This window comes from Anopheles arabiensis, chromosome 3 (assembly GCF_016920715.1).
Source record: "Anopheles arabiensis isolate DONGOLA chromosome 3, AaraD3, whole genome shotgun sequence".
NCBI classification, from domain to species: domain Eukaryota; kingdom Metazoa; phylum Arthropoda; class Insecta; order Diptera; family Culicidae; genus Anopheles; species Anopheles arabiensis.
In genome coordinates this window covers 37475411-37500721 of record NC_053518.1, presented here as the reverse complement: position 1 = coordinate 37500721, position 25311 = coordinate 37475411, and the positions used below count along the sequence as shown (strand labels likewise).

The 25311-nt window shown below is 45.8% G+C and overlaps 1 protein-coding gene across 4 annotated transcripts in view; it reads left to right on the top strand.

The window, feature by feature from the left end:
* Positions 1–25311, top strand: part of LOC120900785 (flocculation protein FLO11-like) — a 68099-nt gene that overhangs the window by 10836 nt on the left and 31952 nt on the right. For 3 of the 4 annotated variants that reach the window (XM_040308250.1, XM_040308249.1, XM_040308246.1), the window contains exons 1-2: positions 10481–10612; positions 14259–14640. The exons of the other annotated variant lie outside the window; for it this stretch is intronic. The gene's annotated coding sequence lies outside the window, so the exon portion shown is untranslated. Of the gene's footprint in view, positions 1–10480; positions 10613–14258; positions 14641–25311 lie in introns of those variants that run through there. 4 annotated transcript variants of the gene reach the window in all.

Below are 25311 nucleotides of genomic sequence, written 5' to 3'. Positions count from 1 at the left end.
AGATTTGCGAATCATTAGATTTTCGTGAATCTTTGAAGATTCTACTCGAGATTCGAATCACTCATCACTGAAGATTGAATCTCGTACAACTCAACGAAAGATTTATGAAATCCATCACTACATATGATAGACCACATCAAATAATAAATCGCCCACGACACCATACATCCAAAAACTTCCAGACATACACTGAAAAGTTTTGCTACAAGTTAAGTCAAATCTGAAAGAATAGAAAGAACTAGCTCACAAAATTGAAGCTGCAATGCTATATTGTTGTTTCTTCTATGGTTTATAGATGCTTCATTAACTCCTTAGGAGTTCTTCCGATTCTTCGGTTGTAGCTGTAGACTCAATTCCTGGAGCTACTGGTTATATGGCATAACCTCTGTTAATGAGCCCCTTTTCCTTTTAAGATCGTAGGCTGAAATATCAGCCTATCAGCTGTTTGCATTGTATTGCTGTTTTCGAGCAGCTATCAAAGTGAGTATAATGTAATGGTGGGCTTATCCCAAGGTGTATATATTCAGAAGGTTGATTTTTACCCCTTCTGCTACTGAACGAAGATTTTAAGAGAGTTTTGTGTAAAGTTTTCACCCATCGTGTCAAAAAGTGACGTTAAAATTTGATTCTAGATTCCACTACCTGATCTCTTTAATGCACCTTGGAATATATTAAAACGGTACCTTGTTGAGACATTTTTTCGATCAGGTACTCGATTTAATTCTAACTTTGAGGCTGAAATAATCTAGACTGAAAATCGCGGGCTAGTTTTATCTGTGGTTTTGAATGGAGTGTTGACATGATTTCAGTCACCATCTGTCAAAATTCATAGAAAAAAGCTGGCTAGTATCGTGATAGGCCCAAATATATTTACTTCAATGTTACACAAACAAAATGCTGAACATGTTTTGAGAGAAAGTGAGAAAGCATCAAGAACGGATACGCAATCCGAGCGATTAAATGATTGATTCGGATACCTTTAAACGTATCACACTCGTAAATCGAGGACTATAAAATCAGACGACAACCTAGGCGGCAGTCTTTAGGATTGGTTTGTGTGTTACTACTGAGTACATCACTTCCGGTCAATATACCAAATTTTCCATGTATCCTTGCATTACCTAACTGGTTGTGTTATGGCGGTTTACAGCCAAAGTTAACGACACCACATGCGCGCTGAGGGGACACGTTAACGTATCCTACATCATTTAAATTGCATAGAATGGCACAGTTTTGCGCAAACTATGCCATACGTGTATCCCTCTCGCTTAACCGAGTTAACAGTCGAGTCGATCCTGTAATTTGATGTCTTTGGAATTACCCTCGCTGCGGGTGTGCTATAGCTCCGCAAGAAACAGGCAAAGGATGACAGCAGGATACACACCGGCACAACAGCGCTTGTGTGTGTGGTGGGGCTGCGTGCAAATTTATGGGATAAAGTCGAGTGAGACACTAAAGCACACGCACACGTTCAGCTGCCGCCACTCGCCCGGTTGTAAGTCGTCCGTGTGAAACACTAGCGATGGTGGGGAAGATTTAGGGAAGGTGAACGAGTGTGTATGTGTGTGTGTGCGAGAGTGGGGAGGTGTAAAGCGGGTCGAGTTACATTTTTTGTCGTCATTTTTACGTCAGAACAAGTCTGTTTCCGCGCTATGTTTTTTTTCTTTCTTGTATTTCCTTCCATTTCCAACACACGCGCGCTCACTTGGTCTGTGGCTTCGAGTCCCTATTTGGTGTCCCCCTTTATGTACGTCCCCTTGCACACAGGTTGGACGCAAAAAGAACACCTCTTCTCGGGACATTTTGGTCGAAGGTGTGTAGTTGTAGTAGTAGTAGTAGTAGTCACCCAGCGCCGTCTCGGGCCTGTCACACAAACCCACCCGTCGTTGGGTGTTTCACCGCCGTACCGGATGCGAATTTGCCCGAAGGGACTCAAAACCAGCCCCCTCGGCATCGATGATTCAGTCGCCGCACCACCACCATTGGGATGGATTGTTTTTCTATATATCCTTTGATTCATTTATTGGATTTCGCGTGGGCTGGCTAAATTTCCATTTGCTGTGCCACCGTTGTCGTCCTTCTCGTCCTTCCCGACCTTCCGACGGTTCTTTAAAGTGCTCCGACGTGTAGCGACACACAGAAAGAGAGGGGGAAAGAAGGATACTTTGCCCTCGAGCAAGAGTGCTTGAACGAGTTTGCCTTTTCCATTCACTCCACGCGAGCCCCAGCCGGTTGGAAGGTTTAGGAGGACATTGATACGGTCGGCTTAAAATGACGAGTAGGGCGGCCCTTGATATGCCTGAAGTACGGACGGCGTCACGTTTTTTTTTATTCGTTCGGGGTTTACTTGGGTGTATGGGTGTTTTGTGTTCGTCATGCTGCTTTGTAGGTTAGAACCTTAGGGCTGTTTCGCCCCCCGTTTTTGTTCGTTTGTGGTTTTTTTTTGGAAGGGGTCGTTGATTTTTTTTCTGTTGATTCATTAGCATTGCAAGTGATGATAAATCGTAACGCCAGCGGTAACGTTTTGTGTGTTGTACCGTATCGTAGATGTGAACAAGAAAGATACGAGCAATACATCAACGGGATAATAGTTATTGCAGATTGATTTGTGGTGATGATGAGTCCTTGGTTTAAGTCTCTTTTTAAAGAAGTAATAATTACCTTTCTAATGGTTCACATTTTAACAACACTACCTTCCCATATGGACACAGTATTCTCGATTGAACCTGCTTAAAAGTATCAAAGAGAATACATTTCTCTTCTGCTGCAAGCGTATTTGTATTTGACTTTAAACAGAGCCGTTTTTCCTTTGTGTGCTGTATACCGAGCCGAGCTCGTCGTCTACGTTAGTCATTGACAGAAAAAGTCGAACCCCCCCCTTTTTGTAAGTTTATTTGCTTGTCGTGCACAAACAGTGTGTAGATTTCGAAACCCCAGCCGCTCTAAACATCGCGTCTGTGTGTCTGGTTTAACGCTACACTAAGTTTTAGGAGTTTAAATTGATATTTAAAGCCCTTGCCGTACATGCTGGTTGTGCTGCTAAATAATACTAATTACAATGCATGTTTGGGTGGAAAAAATGGGCTTTTACTCGCTTCGCAACAATTGAAAACATGTTGTTGCTGCTCGCTGCCGAAACCAAAAGGGAAACGCCAAATTATAGACCTTCTTCAGTACGCTAGAACGTGGTGGTGTACCGTAAGGGTTTGTGGGCGGTTTCAACTTCGAAAGACCCTTAAAAAGCCACCCGGTCTGACCCCATCTTTCGGTGCCATTTTCTCTGGAGCAGCAGAGCAATCTGAAATAGCACCAGATTGACAATCTATAGTACCGCCGGGGAGAGGAAGGAGGTAACGGCCTTACCTTCCCTGGTGTGTGTGTGTGCGGTTTGATAACCACGGCGAGAAAAGCATTTTGGAAAGAGCAGGACGGGGACGCATGCATGAAATGACAAATGAGCCAAGATTGTTGCGTGACTTAAATTAATTAAATTCGGCATGGAGATTGGTGCGCGCGCGAGCACAAGCCCGCCGCCCGCCCGTCGTGGTTCAATCCTAAGACGGAAGGGAGAGGGAGCAGAGCATTTTTCCGTCCAACAGTGGTGGTAGGGGTCTTCGCTCCCGTCCATTTATGTTGCGGCTTTTGTTCTAAGCGCTCGGCTAAAGACCGTAGAGAGACGGCGTGTTGCTTGCGCGGTTGGAGAAGTAGTCGTGCATGGATGACGACGGTCTGTGATGGGTTTGAAATTCTTCTGCTCGGACCGTCGCCCGAAAGGGTAGTTTACGCAGAACGGAATGTCTATTATCTCTCCCATTCCCCGCCGGTCCCTCGGGTCGGTAGTATTTAGTCGGCCCGGTCACTTTTTAAGGTACGATATTCTAATGATTTCATTGGTTGACCAAATTTTTAGGTTCCACTATTCGTCGGATGGCTCTATCCGCCATCCCCCTGCCCCGCGCGTTCACACGCCTCGGCGGCCACTATTATTTCGACCGAGCTTTGTTTGGCATATGTTTTCCGCACGCAGCGTTTTTTTGTTGGAAGAGGGGGATGTGGGAGCGTTTTGGGAGGCAATTGCTGTGCGTGTTCGTTGCGTGACATTATTTCGTTGTTGGAAAAATTTACCTTTGTAGTTTGTTGCTGTGCTTTCTTCTTCCGTGTTCCGTGTTATCTCGTGATTATTCGCTTGGTTTGTCGGTTTATTCTCGAGCCATTTCTCTAACGGTGCTTTAAGTAGGGAGTTGTTTAGTAAAAAAAACGTCACTGTTTTTAATGCATGACTGTAGTAGAATTATTGCTATTCATTTAATGGTTGTTGTGTAATTGAATTTTTGTTTTTGAAGTTTTAATTCTGTGTATTCAGATTGTTGATCTGAATGTATCCAACTTGGTGAAATTTTATAATGTTGAAATTTTGTTATTCTTTCTCTAAGGCATTATTGATGTTTTGTATCAAAGATGATATCAGGCAACCAAAGATGAAATTCGAAAAGATTAACATTCAACAGTAAAATTGATGTTGTATGATAATACTTATAACTTGTCTAGCCCTGTACGGTTGACGACATTTGCATCCAGAAACGAAAATTCATTCGGACAAATTGCTTCTTTAGTGAGTTCCATGTCTAGGCTTTAACTTGGGACTTAAAGGTTTTCAAGTGACAGCGAACGTACGACCGTTTTTGAGCAATCGATTGGAATCACACAACTACCAGAGAACCACATATTTAGAAGTTCCAACTTCAGTTGTTTATTCTCCATTTCTGGATCTTATACTATACCACGCTAAACGTTGTGCTTTATTTTGCTGTATGGCAGTGATTTCAATTTTTGAGAGTTGGCCAATCTCCAAGGCCCATACAAATATACATTTTCAGACATTTGAACTTCCTGTGATTTTTTTAAAAATATATTTCTTGTTAGGAACATCCTGCAAAATAATATTCAAACCCCAAAATCTGTGACATGAAACAAAGTTTACTTCACATGTGATACAATCAAGATCCAGTGCATGTGTTTAGATTTCTATAGGAATCGCTTTACAAGCAAGCCCTGCGTTAAAAGTCCAAAACTTTTCCCAAATTGACCAATCAGTAGAATGTAAAACAAACAACACAGTCTGTTTGGTCATAACCAATTGCTTGTCGAAGCGTTTTCAGTTTGTGGTCACATTTTAAGCGCAGAATTAAGCGTCACGGGGCACCAACGTTCGGACGGTTTGCAGATAATGCCTCTTTGTTGTTATTTCAATTTAATGCTGTTAATCCGAAATGCCCGGGGAACAGCATTCGGTGGGAAGCGCGCGCTGTGTGGTTGTGTAAATTTAGCGCCTATTGTTATTCAGAATTGTTACGAATGTCATCGTGCGCTCTTCTTTTTTTTTGCATCCTATACACTGACGCCCCGCATGGTGACTAAATCGTGGTGCTGTGAGGTGCTGGTGTTGCTACTGGTGTGAGCGCTGCATTGCATATGTAACAGCAGAACGGTCGCCACGGTTGGATTGGTCCTTGCACAGAGCAAAACCGTCGCGTATTAATGCAATAACCTTGGACCACCAACTCTCCCCCGAAGCAGAAAGGATGTGGCGAAGGAGGAGAAGCTGTGTGGAAGCTGGATGGTACGGTTTTTTATGCTTTCGTTCTCCGCGTTCGATCATTTTATTCGTCTGATGATGCGGTGGACGTGGTAGTCTAATTCTTCTCAATGAAACTAAATTAAGCCGTGGGTAGTGGGGGTAGAGCGGCATATGGCTAATTGATGGGCACAATTTTTTTTTTGACCAGAATGTTGCACACAACCCACGGAGGGAGAAAATTCACAAATGAGGCTTGTGTGTATTTTTGGAAGTAAAATGATATGCCATTCGCTTTCAAATGGGTATTAATTTATGGCATTCGCGCACTATGTATTTATCCCTTGCTTCTGAGGCAACTGCGACGATGATCGTCTTCTTCTTGAAGCCTTCCCTTCTTCTATCTGCTGTTGTTTATGTAATTTAGAGAAACTATATATCCTAAAGAGTTGTTTCGTTCCTATTTTTTCTTGCTATATTAATATCTTGGTCTCCCCGAGAGTTGTACTGTCAATGGGAAGGAAACATGGTGCAGGAATGCATTTGAAAATTCCACTCGCGGCGGCACTATCTGCTCCCGGTTTTGTCCAAACCAAACCTAACATCTGCGCGTCTGTCTAAAAAAAAGCCCAAGCACAGCATGATATTTGTCGCCGAGAAGGACGTTGCCTGCCTATCACCCTGTTCTGCTGTGGTTGCATTCTTGAAATTCATGTTTTCACGTGTTTGTTTGGTTTTATCCCCCTACAGTGTCTTCCGCTGATTGGTAGTTCCCTTTGACTTTGGCCACGAAATTCTAGAAGCATTAGACGCGTGTGTGTTATCGCGTTCTTCCTTCCGTTTTGTGTCCGTGGGTCCGTCCATCCGTTATCCGAAGCCCCCTGCTGATGACGTGTTTTGATTATTTTATGGACCTGTTCCATGGTGTCTGCCAATTCGGGGTAGCAATGCGTACCTGTCTGCCTGCCTGGCACTGGCTGGTGTTAGCATGTGCCCTTGTATTTTTTGCAGATTTTACATGAAAAATGGTAACTTTACGGTGACTCTCATCTCTGCCAGTAGTAGGCAGTAAACAACGGGTCTTAAAGAGCCGTAATGATTATCCTCGTCGCCACTGCCTGTTGTCATGGGCCACAAGGTTCCGTATCTCTCTCTTATCCTAATCGGCAAGCTCTACCGGTTATGACTCAATATCCGGGACAAGGGCCTAAAGACACACACACATACACCGGAAAAACCCACCGAAGGAGCACTCGAGGATGTGCGTTATCTTGTTGCGATTGTAAACCAAACGCTATCTCTAGTCGTCGACAACTGGTTTCAACGAGGCAGAGATTTGAATACTTATCGCAAAGTGTTGGAGATGAAGGAATAGCAAACAACCAATCCACCGATTTCGTCCTTTGGTGAGACACTTAAAGCTCTCCTAAACGCCAGCTTTACTGGGACGGGCTTTGGTCCCGAAGAGACAAGACTGTTGGGGAATTGCTAAAATTCCTTGTTCACCAAATGATTGTGCCGTCTCGGAGGAGGAGAATAAAGAAACACATTCCATCCGGTAGATTTGTCCTGCTAGCAGCAGCTACAGAGAGCGTCCGCTTGTTAGGATCGATCCGATCTGTTTTGCATAACCAGCAGCAGCAGCAACACTTCTCATGTTCGTATCTCGTCGTTTCTCGAACGCATCGTTTCTGAAGCGTTTAAAATAGGCAAGTGTCTCTGTGTTGCTTGCATTATTCATGCTTTGAAAGCATCATCTGCTTCCTTCGCCGTTTGTTTCATCATTTAAAGACGCACAAACATACTTGTTGTCTCTCGGCTCTGGCAGGCATGCTAATAAAAGCTAATAAATATACAATTTAATTTGTGTAAGCTATATTTGGCTTTGATAATAATGCTATCGCGTATCCAATTGCGTAATGCGGTTCGAGCACCTCGCCAATGTTTATAAATCGTATTTTTGGGGTATTTTAAATGTATTACAAACATGTTTACAATACAATGCCTTGCCATCCTGGTGCCATGCTGTATTTTGTCGCTTTAATCTTTCAAAGCGCCACCTCAAACACAGCGTTATGCGTTGCATTTAGGGGAACACTGGGCTACATGGGTGTCGGCTTGTAATGGATGCAAAAATGTGCAACTTTTTCACTTATAAATTGAGCTATGATTGCGCCAAATAAGTGTGAATATTATAGGGCAAATATTGAAAAACGATTTGTCTGAAGAAAGCAGGAGATTTGATGCATTTTTAATATGACCAAAAATTTAGAAATGCTTCACTCTGGACAAAGTAGGCCCTCGATTTACTACTTCACATTGCTCATATTTCCCCACATTCCCATACAGTTCGCACTTCCTCTCTCTCTCTTTCTCTATCGGTGAACGGGACTAGCGGCTGCTGACGGCGAACCACTGTGGCTGCCAACCTCTGCTCAATCACAGCTGGTTTTTTTTTGGCGGAGGAACCCGGTGGCGGTACACTTAGCGGAATTGGTGGCTGCAGTCAAATGTATGCTACCGGAGCATGAGCTCCCCGGGGGGTTGTCTTTATAGGGGAGGAGGCACATCTTACGCTACAGTGATTTTCGCGTTAGTCGCATTCAGCCTTTGTGCGCTGAACTCCTTGCCTTGTTTTGCTGCCCGGGTGGCGGACTCTAGTGATATGTGTTCGGGTCGGTGCTGGGTAAATCCGTAGAATTGGCGATGCACACAACGAACGTTGAAGGATTAGAGATGGTTCCTAACCACACTTAGAATGATCAGAGCAGCATACGCGATTGCATTGGTACACGGATGAAGTCGAGTGCAGTTTTCACGTCGCCATCTTCTCCAAAATTCGTTCTGCATCGGTTAGATGTTGCTATGCCTTCGTTGGGGCTTTTTTTTGTAGGTCATTATGCTTTAAATCGAGTGGTAAAAGAATGAAACAGACGGAACGTGGCTTGTCTGTGTCTGTCTACTCGGATGCCTCGGAGCCTAGAAGGGCGCTCAAGAATGGATAGCAGTGCCGCCCGGTTGGAGGTATTTTTGTTATAGTGACTGTAGTTCCCCCACCTCCACCCTTCTAATGGGGCTTTAGGTCTCGAATCTAAACGTGTGCCCCAAGATTATTGTGAACCTCTGAGGCACTGAGCGACGTCGTTGTGCCTTCGTCGGTCTTGCCCATATTCTTGTTGTCGGTTGGAGTAGACGACTACCCCAAAGAACAGCGTTAGCGGCAGGAGGAAGGGATGTGATGGCCAAATAACATGAGGCCAGCCAATCAGTTCGCGGTTGGCCGATCTTCTATCGGTGTTCCTCTGGTGCCTTCAATATTCCGGTCATTGGAGTGCCGGGTCGACTGAGGCGTGCACGCGCGCTCACACGGACGCACAGAGATAAACGTACCGCTTATAACGGAGGTTTGTGGAAATTGGGAATTTTAAACTCTGAAGTGCGCTGTGCTGGTGGGGTGGAGTCGGGTGCAGTTCGCGTTCCTCTTGCTGCTGATTGCTTTCTGGTGGTTTTTGATTCCGTATCACCACGTGTATGTTTGTGTGTGTGTGTCTGTGGATTAGAGGGACTGACTGTGAAGTCGGACATCAGTTAGGCACCACGTTTTGACCTAACGTAACGACTGTGCGCGTGTGTGCGAGATGCTATATTTGCATGAGGCATTAGAGCGAGCGAGTTTGTGCTTTTTAGTGTACGAATTGATGCGCCTCCAGGCTCTACAGGCTTTCGTGGATCTGAGAAGAGCACGAAATGCAGGATTAGATTGTGTGACGAGCATGAGTCGCATTATCAAAATTATTGGGTGCCGAGCATTATTGTGGCAGACACACGTCTTAGCGGTTGATACGTTGGAATCTCGTAACTCTGATAGCGTGAGCAGCGCGTGATTTTGGAATGTGACAAAGAGAGGAACGAAGAATATGTAGATCCGAGAGGCGTCAGGTTTTCAGTCGACTTCGAAATCCATCAACTTGGGAACTCAGAACTCTCTGAGGCGATGATCTTATTTCCGCACCATGCATTTAACCCACATTGCAATTTAAAGAGACAGAGAATGGCATCAGATAGAAGGGGCAAACATGTAACTCTGTGTGCCGTGCTGTTGTGAAACAGACCCTTCTTCCTCGTTCCAGTTCCCGCTTTACGAAGCCAAGCGAAATCCATTGATGATTCATCTGGTATTTGTAGAAGCCGCAACATCTATAGACACAAACGGCGGGCCCATCACACCATTCGGGGGGCACTTGATCGTGTTTGCGGAGAAAAATATGACTCACCGTCGGTACCACAACATCATCCCCCCCATTCGAGCAGGCAAATTGTGTGCCGATTTCTTTCGGTTTAACTTTTTGCATCAAGTCAGCACAGCCCTTCAACAACAGCGGCAGCAGCAGCAGGACGCCCGATTTTACCCGGTTGCTGGGCATATCGTGGCATTTCACTCTGACACATTCCAGTAGAAGCAGCACCCGGGGTGTACGTCTATTCCAGCCCCGGAGGTTCCAGTTTTCATTGTATCTCGCTCTCTCTTTCTATCACACTTGTGCAGGATGTGACGGATATGTGCGTGGTGTTAGTTGTTTTGTTGCTGTGTTAGTCTTCTCCCGTCTAAATGCAGCCACAGAACAACGGGTCGTATGTATGTGTGTGTGTGTGTAGATGCGTTAAATGTGCACAGGTGAAGGAGCGATTATGCGATTGTATGCGTGCCGAGTTTCTCTCAGCGCGTTCGCTTTGTGTTGCACACGAACAAAGAAGCGAGAGCGAACGCTCTATTGCCCTTTCCCTTCTTTGCCCTGCGGTTTGTTCGCTCTTGCTCGTCGCTTTTCTGTATCGCTCTTTCTCACTTTCTCTCCTTCCTAACGGGGGCAGCGCGCAGTGTTTCTATGTGTGTGCGCGCTGCTGTATCGCTCTGCTATTGCTGCCGCTTATCCCTTTCGGGAACGCGCGTTTCGGGCGGCTTCTCTTCTCTCTTTCATCGGGCGGCACTCTCATTCCGTGTTGGACGTTCGTGCTGTGAAGAGGCGTTTAATTTTCCCAGTGAGTTTCTCGGTTCGAAGCCTGCGATTTTTTGAAGATCTGCTTGGTTTTGGTTGGAGTGGAGTGTGGTGTTGTGCCGTTTAGTGTGTTCGTTTTTCCACCACCACTCTTGTGTTGGATCGGTTTGTGGTTGGGTGGGGGCATCCTTTCATTCCCTTTTGGGAAAGAGCACACACACACAAAGGGGGAGGGAAATTGATTGTTTGCAGTGAAGATCGGCCATATTTTCATCTTGTTCGCCGGGGGTTGATTTTAAACCAAATCCAAAAAGAAGCAACGATGTACGCGCGTGTGTGCGCGCGCCCATCGCTTGACACTGCTGTGTGAACAAAGTGCCCCTGGCAATTGCTGTGTGTTTGTGTCATGTGTATGTGTGTAACATTTAAATGGAGATAAACAACAAAAAATGGAAGCTAAATGGAGTGCACAAAATTTAAAAAAAACCAAAGAAGAGGATGCTCAGTGGTGATGGCTGGCCAGTGAACATACTGCTAGATGTGCCAATGTGTGTATATGTGTGTGTGCCGTGGGGCATCGCCTTGTTCAGGATCATCGCTCGTTCCCTGCGCTTCAAGGCGCACTTCGATATGGATGGTTGTGAAAATTTGCAAACCTGCGTGCTCTTCTGCTGTGTGTGTGTGTGTGAAAAACAAACCACGGACATGTTACTCGTGTTGCAAATCCACAGGACGTAGAGCAGAGAGTTGTGTGTTTGTGTGTGCGTGCTGCAAGGAGAAATGAAAGTGCACAAAAGTGTTAGACAATGAACCCTCGCCGATACACTTTGCGGGGGAGGAAGCTGTGTGTTTAGGGGATGTATTTTCCCCCCCTCGTGTGCAGAAATGGTGTGCTTTGTTCTCTCGCTCCCTCCATATCGGGTAGGGGACGCACACACGTCGCGCCTGATCCATGCAAAGGGAAAACTCATCCCTGATCTTCTCAACAGGAAAGCGCCAGTGCTGGCACATTTTCCAAGCGCTAGCCCCGAAATTCTCTCTTTCTCTCTCGCTCTCTCTCTCTCCAGCTTCCAGCCTTTCCATCCTCTCTGCTCCTATATTCAGTGGATCTTACGGGGGGAAGGGGGTTAGATGTGTGGAGGTTAATTTTCCCGGACGGGGGTAAGAAAATGAATTCCCTGTCTTGGTATGGCAGCTTGCGTTCCTTCTTCCTCCCCTAAAGACTAATGCGTGCTTCCCCCAATCTACCCTCCACTCCCCTTTCTATTCATAACCATCATGATGATGGTGATGGTGGTGGTGGTAAACTTTTGCTCTGCACGGTTTTGAGAGCAGCAGTTCCCCGCTCTCCCCCCCCTTTCAGTACACGATCGACTCTTGCTCCTTTTACCACCACAACCATCAAACGGGGTCAGTGTTCAATTTTTGACAGTTGCTTTTTTTCTATGATATATTGCCCCCCCCTCCCCGCCGCCTTCCCGCGCCATGGGGTGAGCTTCTGTCGATTTGAATTTTCTCCACTTGACTTGGCATGTGAGGCTTTACGCTCATTTGCACCGTTTTTTTTGGGGAGTTTTTTTGCCATAGGAACATTAGGTGATGGTTGCCCCTACTCCGCGCTTCCCTGCTTTGTAACGCTGCTTCGTCCAAAAACCGCATCGGTGGGTGATTTTTTCGTTGTTGTTGCTGCTGCTGCTGCCCCCTTACATGCCCAACCCGATCAAATTGCATACGCGGAATGAATGGGCTGATAGTTTGAGTTTTATGAATATAGAGGTCACTGTACAGATGGATGAACAACGGTCCTCAGAAAATCGGTACAGTAAGACAAGAGCGGGTACATTTTCTTTGTAAAGGTAGCAATACAGCAGGGACCAAGAAACCAGGTTGATCTTGGTTTTGGTGGAAGAACGCTCCCTGTGCTACCTGTTCTTCAGCGCGTGCAAGCAGGATTAGCGTCGCATTCTTCTTCTTCTTCTACTTCACCCCTCTCCTAAAAGGGTGCAAGCTTAAGCATAAAATAGCAGGAAGAGTTAATGTGCCTCAGAACTAGTTTTGCCGGGTTGTGTACCCACGGGCAACGTGGGTTCGAAGAGAAGACATGGGCCAAGATCTAGCCATATCTTCGCTTCGCTCCGTTCTTGAGCAACGACCGGACGAGGCACGGACGTTGTCTTATGTTCTGCAAAAACCTTCCTTTTCCTTCGTTAAGACACGCTCAAACACACACACACCCCGTAATGTGCTTGTCATTAAGCCATTCATTCGCGAGTTGCTGCTGCTGCTGCCGGTTCGCGAATCTTATCGCTTTGGTCCACGGCAGGAAGCGCACGGCGTTGTCTTCTTGCCTCCGTTTTGCGTTTTAGCCCTACCGCCACCGGTTTATGTCTCCCGCCGTCCAGTGTCCTCCCTGTACAAGATTCTCTTTTCTGCCCACGTTTTTAACCCTTTCTCGGTGTGTATGTGCGCTGGTCGGTTTTGCGTGCAAATCTACACGTGTGTGTGTGTGTGTGGTGGACACCCTGTGTATGTGCGCGCGTGCGTGTCTCGCACACACCCGGAACATCACCCAGCTGAAGGAGGAGACAGGATACGCCGAGATATGAGGAGAGGCGGCACACGCACCCTAGGGAACAACTGCCGGCAACAAAACACATCTCCCCACACATAATTTTCAACCTTCATTCGCTTCATTCGCTTCGTTGGCGCACTGGCAATAGACGGGAATGATGCTTCAATGAAGAGATAATACTGGGATGGCAATGGCATGGCGGCAGCAGGAGGTTGAGGTTCCCTCCAGAGGTCCAGCGACAGTGAGGGGAGCAGCAGCAGGGAATATGGTGTGGTGAGGTTAGAGGGGTTTTTGCAACGCGCACACACCCTTAAATCGACTATATAGAGTCGAGCAAAACAGGCAACCGATAGAGGATGGTCAGCACACACTCCCATGGGTGGTTCGCATGGAAGCAGCAGAAGAAAAAAAACCGCGACCTAACAACCTCTAAAACGAACGAACGCAAAGAATGGCGAAAGGCGCAAAGATGATGCGAGGAAGCGATGCGAGAAGAGGCAATTTTTGCAATAAAATCTGGCTTCAACGGGCGAATAACGGCGAAAAGGGAAGTGCAGCATCAAGCAGCAGCAGCATACACACCCCGAGAGAGAGAGAGAGAGGGGGGCAGAGAAGGTCTTGTATATGATGTGTGCACACGGTTGGGCCCGGCGACGTCCGGCCGAAAAAACGTTCTTTTTCCACCATTTCTTTGTTTTGTTTCCCTCTTCTTCGTCGGCAAGAAGGCAAGTGCGAAGATCTTTGCTGCATTTGGTTTTTGCTGGCTTGGGGGTTGGGATTGGGAAGATTGGGCTTGGTCGCGAAAAAAAAAGGGAGAAAGGAAAATCTTCACGCGACAGGGACACAGGCGTGGTTGTAAGATATGGATCACATCGAAACTTTTTTGTAGTCAATGAAGCAAAGAGAAAGGACACACAGGCAGCAAAGAAGGAATGTGTTTTGGCGCTACAACAAGTTTGCTACTGTCCATCGCTCGCTAACTCGCCAAAAACGCAAGTCGTGTGGCAAATGAAATTTGAATCCAGTTTTGTTGCTGTGGCCTTCCCCCTTATTTCCCCCCCTTTAAAAGCGTTCTTTCACCCAAACAAATGCTTTGTTCTCTTTCTTCCTCTGGCAGCAATTAAATCGAGTGTGCCAAGTGCTCGTTTTGCAAGTGCGCTTTTCTGTACAAAAATACACACAGTGCGTGCGAGTGTTTCGTATTTGCGTATTTGTTGTCATCCAAAAGGTAGCGCACAATCGAAAGTGTGCGTGCGTGTGTGCGTGTGATTTGGAGAAGTGCATGTGAAGTGTGGCGTGTGTGATCATCATCCCTGTCTGTCGTGGTGAAGAAGGTGTTGTTGCTTCGTCGTGACACAAACGCACGCCGGGAGAGAGAGGGTGATTAAGAAAGCAAACACATTTACTCGAGAAAAAAGGAAGAAGGTGTGAAGTTGTGGAAGTGTTCGTTGTGTAGTCGTTTCGCACACCTTCCTCTGGGACACGTCGCGATTTTAAAAGTAAGTAAATCACTTAAAAGCGAAAACATTAAAATGCTGTGAAGGAAGCGATTCTCATCCCACACCCACCGACGTTAGGAGGGAGTGTGCCCTTTTGTGCCACAATCCGATCAAACTGGTCTTCTTTCTTCTGTGTGCGTGTGTGGGTGGGTTTGTTCGGAATAATGACCGGGTATTTCATGGGGTGTAATCTCAAAGGGAGCAGCGAGATGATGGGTGGGCGTGATTGCTAAAACTTTTGGGATGTCCAGCAGAAAAAAAACGACGCGAAACAACATAAATGAATCCTTTCACATGTTAGGTCAATGGTCGGATGGGATCCACCTTGATTAATCTGGGGGTTTTTATGGGTTTAATATTTCCGTCTTTTTTTTAAGGTAAAATATCCAAGTTAGACCATTTGCTTTTGGCACACAACCCTCTCGTCAGCGGTGATTGTGAGGGAAAAATTAAATTCCCTTTGCGCCAGAGAATAAAGGGAAATAAAAGGGAAGTGGAAGTGAACCCCCCACCCCACCGTCACGGAACATGATACACACGACTTGATTTTGGGCAAACTTTTCCGCTTGGCATGGCATGTCAAACCCGCTCCACCACTTCTCCAGCGGGCGTATCATCTTACGCGTGCACACATTTAACTGCGCTGCACATGCACCATGATAGCCTTCTGCTTGCACCACAAACGTCGTGTGTCTTCCTCTGTCCATCATATCACTGGCCCGTTGACATGACACGCAGGAACGGGAACAACACACAACAACAGGGACAGGGTCGTGGAGCACTCAAATCGGTCATTTTTGCCCGAGCAAACTGAGCACACACTACTAAGCGCGCGCTTCTCATGTTTTGAAAAGCCCCGTCCACCGTCCCCGTGGAGTAATTATAAGTCATGTACGGCTGGCAAATATCCGTTTTGGAAATTACGCTTCTCTCTATCGCAAACGGACAAGCGGCAGCCAGGGCCAAGGGTGTAGGAGGGAAGCGTCGTGTGTGTGCCTGACGACTGAGGGGAAATCGTGAAATGAAACGCACAATTTCAACATAATTGTGTTTGATTCGCCTGGGCGGGCCGTCCGGGCCGGGTTGCGTTGGCAAATGTTTTGTTTATGCCATTTTGCCACCCCGCTTGTATGCAGTGCCTCGCCCCTTTTCCCCCCTACCAAAACGGAAGAGGGGTGGGGGTAGCTTTCTTCATCATGCGCGGTTGTGTGAGCGAAATCTCACTGGCGGAGGAGGTCCGCGCCATATCCATTGAAACAGTTTACTTTTTTGTGCTCAAACATTCCACTTTCTTACGGGGCGTTTTTGTGTGTAAAGATCGGTATCCATTCTGTGGAATTACTGCTAGTGTGTGTTTTTTTTCTGTTTGTCTTAAACACGATACACTTGACTGAAGCGCTAACAACATGCGCGGCTCAGTTCGATCCTCGTTGCCGGCATATCGGCAGCGCGCGTCCTATGGGCGCTTGTGTGGGCAAACGCATTTGATAAAAAAAGAGCGTATCAAAGAAATGTTTCACTGATCGCGTACCCGCGGGGGTTTGTTTTATTAATCAGCATTTTTTTTTTATATTTTTGTACGTGGTTTGCTTAGTCCCAGCCTCTACAACCACTGTACGCAAGAGACAAAGTGTATACTGCGCCCTTGAGGCATTCCTACTTCTCCACCGACTGAACTGTTTTTTTTTTGCTATTGTGGTAGGATATAGGTTTAGATTTGCTGGGGCAGAGGGAGAGAGCTGGATGGATAATGTTACCGGGGGAAATAAACAAATGAGAAGTACAGTACGAGGGGTATGTGTGCGCGTTACGATGAATCATTGGTATGGCGAAGAAATGTTTCAATTTCACAAGATGTATGCATGTGACCACTTTATAACAAAAAAATCAAATTGGGATTGTAAAACACATCCAACGGAACACCACAAGACGAGTGTACAAAAAGGATGATGCAGATGAATGGTTTTTTCTTGCCGTTGTTGACGATCATGGGAAATTCCTACCACAATATCATCGTGTACAGTAAAAGAAACATTGTTCGGGAGAAAGTGTAGAGTGGGCTCGGGTTTTGTTTTTTATGCTTATCAATGGTATTGTGTTGTAAACATGTGCATTACTGTTCTGTGCCCCACGAAAGAGAAATGTAGTTTGTGATGCTTACTTCCAAATGCTTCCAACTGCACTAGAAAATTTACTAGAAAATTGTTTTCAGGATTTTAGGGTTTATTGAATGTATGGTTTCGTCCAGCAAATGGTACAAAAGTCCTTTTGATCGAAATTGGCAATGCGTTTTGAATAGTGATGGGAAAATGAAGTTTTCGTCGGAATCGATTCTAGCAAGCTCCGAAGTTTTCTGGAACCGATTCCGGATAGTAAGTTCGCCAGAATCAGCTCCGGAATCGAAATAGGCTTCGAAATCAGAGTCAGTTTCGGTATCTTCATAAAAATAGGCGTTATCATTAAGAATTTATTCTCATTCCGGAGCTAATTCCAATTCTGGAGTCAATTGCGATTCCCAGGTTAATTCTGATTCCGGATCCGATTCTGATTCAGAGCCAATTCTGTTTCCGGATTCGGCCCAGGAGTTAACTCTGGAATCGGCTAGTAAACTCTAAAGTGAACCCCGCAATTGGCCCCGGTATCGATTCCGGAATCGTTTCCAAAATCTCCTCCAGAATCGGAATCGATTCCTGCAAAGGAATCGTTTCCGGAATTGATTCCGAGCTTCCACCACTAGTTTTGAAGTGACATTGAATAGGCTAATATCTCATACTACTAGCTTAGAACGATTAGAACTATCTTAGAACGAACATGTCTAATCCTTTTATGCTCTCCAGTTGCTTAAAAATCACATCTAAGTCGATTATGTACAAAGAAGGTACATTTTAGCATACGTTAAAACCTAAATGTTTGGAAAAAGCGAACAACTTAAGCTCCACTTAAACCGTAATGGGTTAGACAGAGAGCCCGTGATTGATTGTTTAGAATTCAATTTGTCTCTCCACCGGAACCTGTTTGTGTGGAGCCGTAGGGGGTAACTAGCAAAATTACGCCAATTTTATGCTCACTGAACATTGAAGAAATGCGAATATATTTAATGTACACATTGGTCGCCTTTGCTTGCATTTCGTCCGGCAGGCCGGTCTTTTAAAACAGCTTCCCTATGCTGTTGTGCCAAAGCGCGTTGTAAAGGGCCGAACAGTATGAAAACGGGTTGAGCTCTCCTTCCTCTTTCTCCGTATGTTGTCGGTAAAATTTATCTCTTTCTCTTGCGCTTTGCGTGGGAAGAAATATGCCATACAGCAGCTGGTTCGCAAGAAAATAAGCATTACACTTATCTATGGTACACACCGGTAGTACTGAGGCCTCCTTGCTTGTTGGTCCAACTTATGCCGGACCCTCCCGGAACACACGCGACGCCGAATGGTGATGATGATGATGATGATGATGAAAAGATAAACGCTTTTAACACTCCACTTCTGGCCCCTGCAGCTGCTCCAGGGCGCAGAAAGGCACAGCACAGTATGGCGCAAATGCGAAGACAATACGAAGGAGAGGACAGTTGGGATGATTGAGGAGGGGTTGAGTGCAGCAGCAATTTCAACATCGTTAATGCTATGTTGGCTGACGCTTCTAAACATTGCCCCCGGCGGCCGGCTCCGGTGTGTGCGAGTGTACCGTCATGAAAGCTGTGCCTCCTTTTGTTGTGAGCCCATCCGGCGCGTCTCTTGGCTCTGTGCACTACTTAATTCAATTGTGTAACGGTTAGTGAGAGCACTTTGTTGTGGAGTAGCATCTTTACCTTTAGTGTGTGGTTATACTTTTCAAGCTGAATAGAAAGTGGCTTCTGTCGCTGGTACTTCTGGCCAGAGAGAAGGTCTTTATTTGAAATTGTTTCATTACGGGGTACGACCGTTGACAGAAGTAAAACGTTGTCTGATCGTATTAAAAGATTGGTTAGGGATTTTGTGTGATGCATCTGTAGGGGGTTTGCAGTGCAATATAAACAAACAAAATACCTAAACACTGCATCATGCGCATCGCGGAGACACTCTCCCTCTTTTGGGCACGCCAGTTGGAAAGATCAACAGCGCGCCGGACACTTGATATTGAAGTCAAATCTGAGGAGGAGAGTGTGCTGTTTGCCTAACGCCGCTCAATCTCGCTGCCTGCAAAACTTCACAGAAAGGCGTGTCTCACCCCGTACATATGACACATTGGCAATGCGAATTCGACGCCAGACAAAGGATCGTAACGCGCAGGAGGCCGGCTGGCTGAAGTCAAGGTTACGGAACCTACCGTCGTCGTGGTCGTCTTACACCCCTCAATCCATCTTCTCGCACGTCTGTGTTCTTGTCCGCTCAGCAACTCTTTTCGCCTCTCCCCCGGCGGAACAGGATCAAATATACGCACTCGGGACGGGGAGGGGCACGTTTTTTTAGTCTTTTCTGAAGTGTCGCGATTTGCATAGCCAAGCCGCTGCTATCGGCTAATATCGTATTACGTGCGGGCGCGCGAGTCGCGGGAGAGACGTGTAGTAGACGTACAATCGTCCACTCATTCAATGTCAACTACTGGGCGTCGACCAACATCGACAAGCCACATCCTCGTCTCTTCGCCATTCATGATGCATCATTGTCGGCACGGGATGACAAACCTCAACGGCGCAAGAAAAAGGCAACTACGCAAGAGGCTCCAGGCGCGCCTCAACAACAAAAGCCGATCGGTGGAGAGTCTTTCATTACACACTCCTCTCCTCCTCGCGCGCAATTCGCGCCGCACAACAAAATCAATCCACCGAGACAGTATGGTGCGCGACAAATAGCAAATATTTCACCCTTTGTTCGGACGCTTCAATTTGAATAAAGCACTATCAATACTGTGTTGGACTGAGGAGTCTCCGACGAAGAAAACACAGTGAGACGTTTGCAAGGTTTTTTCGTGTGATTTCTACGGACATTGCTATGGGGAAGACGACAATGACGACCGCATGCCAAGACGCGAATGTGTGTGATCCGGTTGGAAGTTGGTCGATTTGTGTATTAGCGCCCCACGAATACGGGGGAATGGGAAGACGACGCACTCTTCAAGTGGTTGAGGTGTGCTGGCACCAAAGGTGTGTGTATACGAGGGTGGTGGTGGCTGGAAATGTAAAAAAATAAGCACAGAAACACACAATCACGTCCAATCATTATTCAACGTCGGAATGTCGTTCGCTGTGGAATGCGGAGTTTTACGCGCCTGTCGATAGCGAAAGTGCTAGAATGTGTTTCGGAGGGTTTTGCAGACGTACGCGATTAGTAGGTTGTTTCTTCTTTTTTTTTGTATCATCAGTAAAACGTACACACTGGTGGTGGCTGTTTGTTTGTTGGACCTTCTCTTCTCCCTGCCTCTCTGAGCAGGGTCTGTGATGCGTAGTTTTTTCGTCGTTCCCCCCATCACTGTCCGTGGCTGTCGGCTGGTGCGCCCATCAGTGTTTTAAAAGGGTTTATCTCTGTTGAACCAGTTTGGGCCCGCGCCTGTGTTGAAGGTCACACTACGTGCGCATTCGCCGCGCGTGTGTGAGGGGTGGTAAGATCTATCTTTTGGAGGCTTTTTTGTTTTTGCTGCTTGTTATTGTTGTTGTTGAGAGTTGCGATTGTTTACGAAACTAGATGTGTCAGACGGGCTGCTACATTAGAGTCTACATTAGAATATTCCATTTTAATACTGTCACCGCATGGTAATGAGCTGGAACGAATTTACGAGGAGATAGATTCTAGTAGTGGTGAGCTTCAAGAATCCTTCGTAAAGATTCATTCATATGAATCTTCAGTGATGAGTGTAACGAATCTTTAGAGATTGATGGATTCACAACTGAATTGAATTTCGGATCTAATCTCTAAGGATAAAAAAACTGGAAGGATTCGTCAATCTCCAATGATTTATATGCATTTTTGCAAATAATTCTTGAATCTTGGCAGATTCATGAATCTTTTAGGAATATTGTATATCTAAGGATAAATCTCTAACTTTTGACATATTGAGAAACTGTGCCGCCTGAATGTATTCTCAGTTCCAAGTTTCTCAGTCTCGTGTATTGTGAATCGTTTTCAAGCATCATGTCGTTCTCATCTTTGGAAGTGGGTGGATGAAAATCTATTGATACATGAATCTTGGTTAATCATGACTCAACAAATGAATAAATCTTTACAGTTCCAAGAATGTGTGAAGAATCATACAAATATTTGCATAATCTTAAATTATTGCAGCTTCAAGAATCTCAAGATAATGGATTCAAATGAATCACTTTGAAAATTAACTCAGTTTCATGAATAAGAAACTGAATTACCTATGTTTAGATTCTGGTCATCATTTGTAGGATATACAATGTGAGATATTTTCGAAATGGGCATCTTTTTGTAAGCAATTTCCATAGGAAGTTCAACTCATGGACTGATCTTTTTGCCTTCCGGGAAGTACTTAAATCTTCTGCTTGATTTAATTCCTATATAAATACATCCCACGACGTGTAGCGCAAAAGGAAACTCTGTAAACACACATCACGTGCTGTGTGCCTTGGGTTCAAGGGAGTATTTATTATTTCAAGTCGAGAAGGATCTCCTAACCCTCCCAGACAGATACGTACGACGACGACATGTAAACATTCCGCAGCGATCCCAGTTGTTTGTTTACGGAGGCCCAATGCAGTTAGGCGGCGCGTGGGAGCAACTGGAGACTGACAATTTATTTGTGTAACATTAGGTCAAAGTGTAGCATCGGCACCGAGGGGTTTCTCGCTGCGAGAAAAACGGAGCACCGAGAGGAAAGGCTAATGCTCTCGCCTATCGTCGATCGGAATAGGCGAGATAGGTTCGAAACGGGGAAAAAGGCAACACCAGCAGGACCCATGTCATCGTAGCAGAGCGCAATATGAACTCCGGGTCACAAAAGTTCTGGGTTCCGGATTGAGCAAGCTGTTGAAAGCCAATAGAGCTGTTGCGCTGTGTCGATACACCACTGCTGACCAGCGATTGGGTTACCCTATGGGTTCTTTTTGGTTTGGGGTGTTTGAATGTATCCTATCCGCATCAGCCAACAAAGCCTCATAATGCTCTACCCCGCTAGGCAGATAGGTTTTGGGTGCGGATTGTGTGTTTTCTTTCTTTGTTTTGTTTTCTACCTCACCACACACACGCACACGGTGGTGCAGTTGTAGTGGTAGCAGCAGTCTCGTTGTATGTTTCTATATTATCTGACTGGAAACATCTTTTTGGACTTCCGGCTTTACGGGCCCCGGACCTCGAATAGCCTTCCGGAGAGGGAATGTTCTAGGCGGGCTCGTGTGTGTGTGTAGGTACGGGGCAATGGCTAATAGATATTTCCTTCCATTACAGCTCCATAGACCTGCCAGCTCTGGTGAGGAACGAAGTGTCGAAGCGAAAGAGTTTCTTGTGCACTGTTGTTGAGCGTACATTTGTGGTAGAAAATTTGCCCCCGTTAATGCCACACACACATATTACACCGAAACGCGTATGCGGCCATTTTCGCTACGGTAATTTCCGCGGCCCGCGTACCACATTGTTGTCGGGGGTGTTGGTTGGTGGTTAGATGCGCGAGTTTTCGGAGGTCGTGTATATAAGTGTGTGTGTGCGTATTAGCGGGCGTTGTTGATCATTTATATAGATTCCCGTGTGCGGGTCCGCGGTCCACGTGGCACGGGCGGTTTAATGGCCTTTTGCTTTCGCGTTCTGGATGAGAGAATTCATTCTACAATCTACCTCTTTCTAACTCCCCCATGCCAAACCCGCGGGCTCCCGGAGCACTCTCCGCTTGGTGTAGCATTCCGTTCCCGTCATCTGGTTGTGCCGTTGGGTTTCCATCGACCTCGGCCAGCCAGCAGCTCTTATGGTAGCAATTTTATTATCGGCATCTCATCGCAGGTTTTGTTGTACTCTCCCTCCCTCGGTCGTGGTTGTTGTTGTTTTACTGTACTGTGTTGATATTATTTCTGCAACAACCGGCAAACCATGGGCTTTTGACGCTCGGTTCTGTATATGCGCTAGTAGATTTGAGATGAGAGAACATCCATTTGTAATGTTAGTTTTGCTTTTGTGTGTAGCTCTTGTTTCATTAGTTTGGGGAAGTCGTAAATTTGAGCCTGTGTGGGATCTTCGGAATCACGGCCATAACATCATGTTTTTGACCTGCTGGTCTCAATGGTGAATGTGTAAATGTTTTCCCATTTATCGTTACAAACTATGAAATTTGTTGATGGTAAAACTTTGTAATGTACACAATGAAGAAATTGCTTTTGAAAACAGTTTTTTTTCTTCCGCATAAACAGAGTTCCTTTCTTAAATTGAACCATTTTCTGCGGCGGCTGACTGTCCAAGGAAAAACGTGAAACATAACTCAGCTAATGCGTAGGATTTAAGGCTTGAAGGCTGTTGTTTGATTGAAACCCCGCTTGACTTCGCCCCCCAACGCATCCTTTTGGACCATCGCCTCACTTTCTTCCAGCAGAGTCAGGAATGATATGAAAAGTATTGGTCTTCTACAAAACAGTGCGCTCTGTGGGGGCATAACGGCAACAGCATATAACGGGCGTCCGAGATGCGCGCTTTCTCGTGGGCGGTGGCAGCGGAAAGTCGTCGACAAGATAATTTATGGTGGCCGATCTTTCGATCTCTTGATGAATTTAAAGTCGTAAAAGGAAAAAGAAAGAACGAACGTAGCACACATACACATCACGCAATGTTTGGTGCTACGTTTTGGACACGGGGTACGGGGTCTTCTCTCCGTTCGGCCTACGGTTTCGGCGGTGACCGTTTTGCATTTCTATGGAAAAAGGGTTCTTCTACCTTCACCTTATTATCTTATTGTCTCGTTAAGCTCTTCTCTCCTCCCTCGTGTCCGATGCGATTTGTGATCCGGCCGAGGCGTTGAACATTGTAAAGGGAAAGGATAAAAGAAAGAATTGTTGGTAGCTTTACAAGCTCTCCCCCTTTCCATATCATCCCTCAAGCCCGATGGGATCTAGTTACATCCTACGCGCGCGCCGTTATGCCACACAAATGGTGGAGAAATGGTGTGCAGTAGAAGCAGCAGAGTGATGGTGTTCTCGCCACCGCGACAACTCAACACGGAAGACAATTATGAATAAAACATGGAGGTAAAAAGTAATGTTGGTTAACCCCGTTGGCCACGTGCACTCACTCTCCGGCACATCAGGCTTGTAAAACTGTACTTTTTTTTTATTTGGAAATTGTACACCACCTTCTTTTACTGCCTGCCTGCTTTCTCGCCATCCGGAAGAGGGGAACGCGAGAGCGCTTCTGGCTCGGGACACTATTTGCGCCTGACGGTGTGTGGTGCCGGCCGACAATGAGTCACGGTTTGGCAAAGGAAGGTTTAGGTTTTTGTGTGAAAATTAACAGTAGCACATTTGCCGTACTTTCGCTTTTCTCCTTATTTGGTACGGCAAGGAAAAGGTTTACCTTGTGACGAAGATGTTGTAATAGTTGTTCTCCTGAGTTTCTGGTCAAAAAAGCAACTTAATATTCAATAACCTTTTACATCAAATGTCTTCATTATAACATAGAAAAGATAGCGTGATTTTTCGCTCGTTCATCAAACAGAGTCCTCTTTGTATCACTTTCTTTCATTAATTTCTACGGTCAAAAGGGTGAACATCATCCGGGCTTTCCCCAGTCCTAAAGCCACTCCCATTAGAACCCTTAGCAAAAAGGGCAGAGCCCGAACCGATTATTTGTCAATGGACTATATTGAGCCCTGTCAGTGTCGTCGCTCTCTTTTGTCAGTCAAATTCTCGCATTATCGGATCGGCGCGGGAAGGTCGTGCTTTTCTTCACACTAGCGAGAACCGAATCGTGTCTAACTTATTTGCCCTTTTGTCGGTCCTGGTATCCCTTTTTTCTCCCGCTCCTCGGCGAACCGTAACACACCAGTAACCAAGAATTTTGAGCCGGAAACACGAATCCTTAGGCGTCACTGGCAGCCAACCGTTACAGTTGAGCGATTTCGGGTTAGATAATGTGCCCAGGGAATGGTGAGAGCAATCAACCGTGGATGGAGAAGAGGGATAGGTGATGATTGCATGTCACCAAGATTAATTGATTTTGAGTTGTGAATCCCATTTCCATTCCCTTAATAACATGATGCTTGAGGATTATGTGTTAACACAGCAGAAAGTGAAAAGGTTTGGGGGTTTGTTTTGTTATCAATAAAAAGAAGTGACAAATGCGATCTTTCGGCTCTCTATCCCGTTAGTCAATGTGTCAGTGTCAGTTGCTATGCTATAGTAAAAATAGTTTATCTGGATCTGAACCTAATCAAAATTCATCTGAAGCTAAAGCAACGCACAATATTATTTACTTTCATACCAAACCCAGGCGTGAACGCGTTTCTTCCTCGACGACAACTCTTCCCGAGGTTCGTCGCTTTGTCTTCAATTTTTTTTGGTGGCGTATATTTGCCTCTCACCGGAGTACGTGCGGATGCGGAAACCGAACGGAAATGCTCGGTTCCGGAAATGGAAGCCGAATGACGTATTGATGTACTCATCAAATCGGTATCTTCTTGACTAGCTCTAGAAGTGGTGGTGGTGCTACAACGTGATACGAATTGGCCGGTTGGCGTTCCACCTTCTTCTCACCTATAGATTCGTTT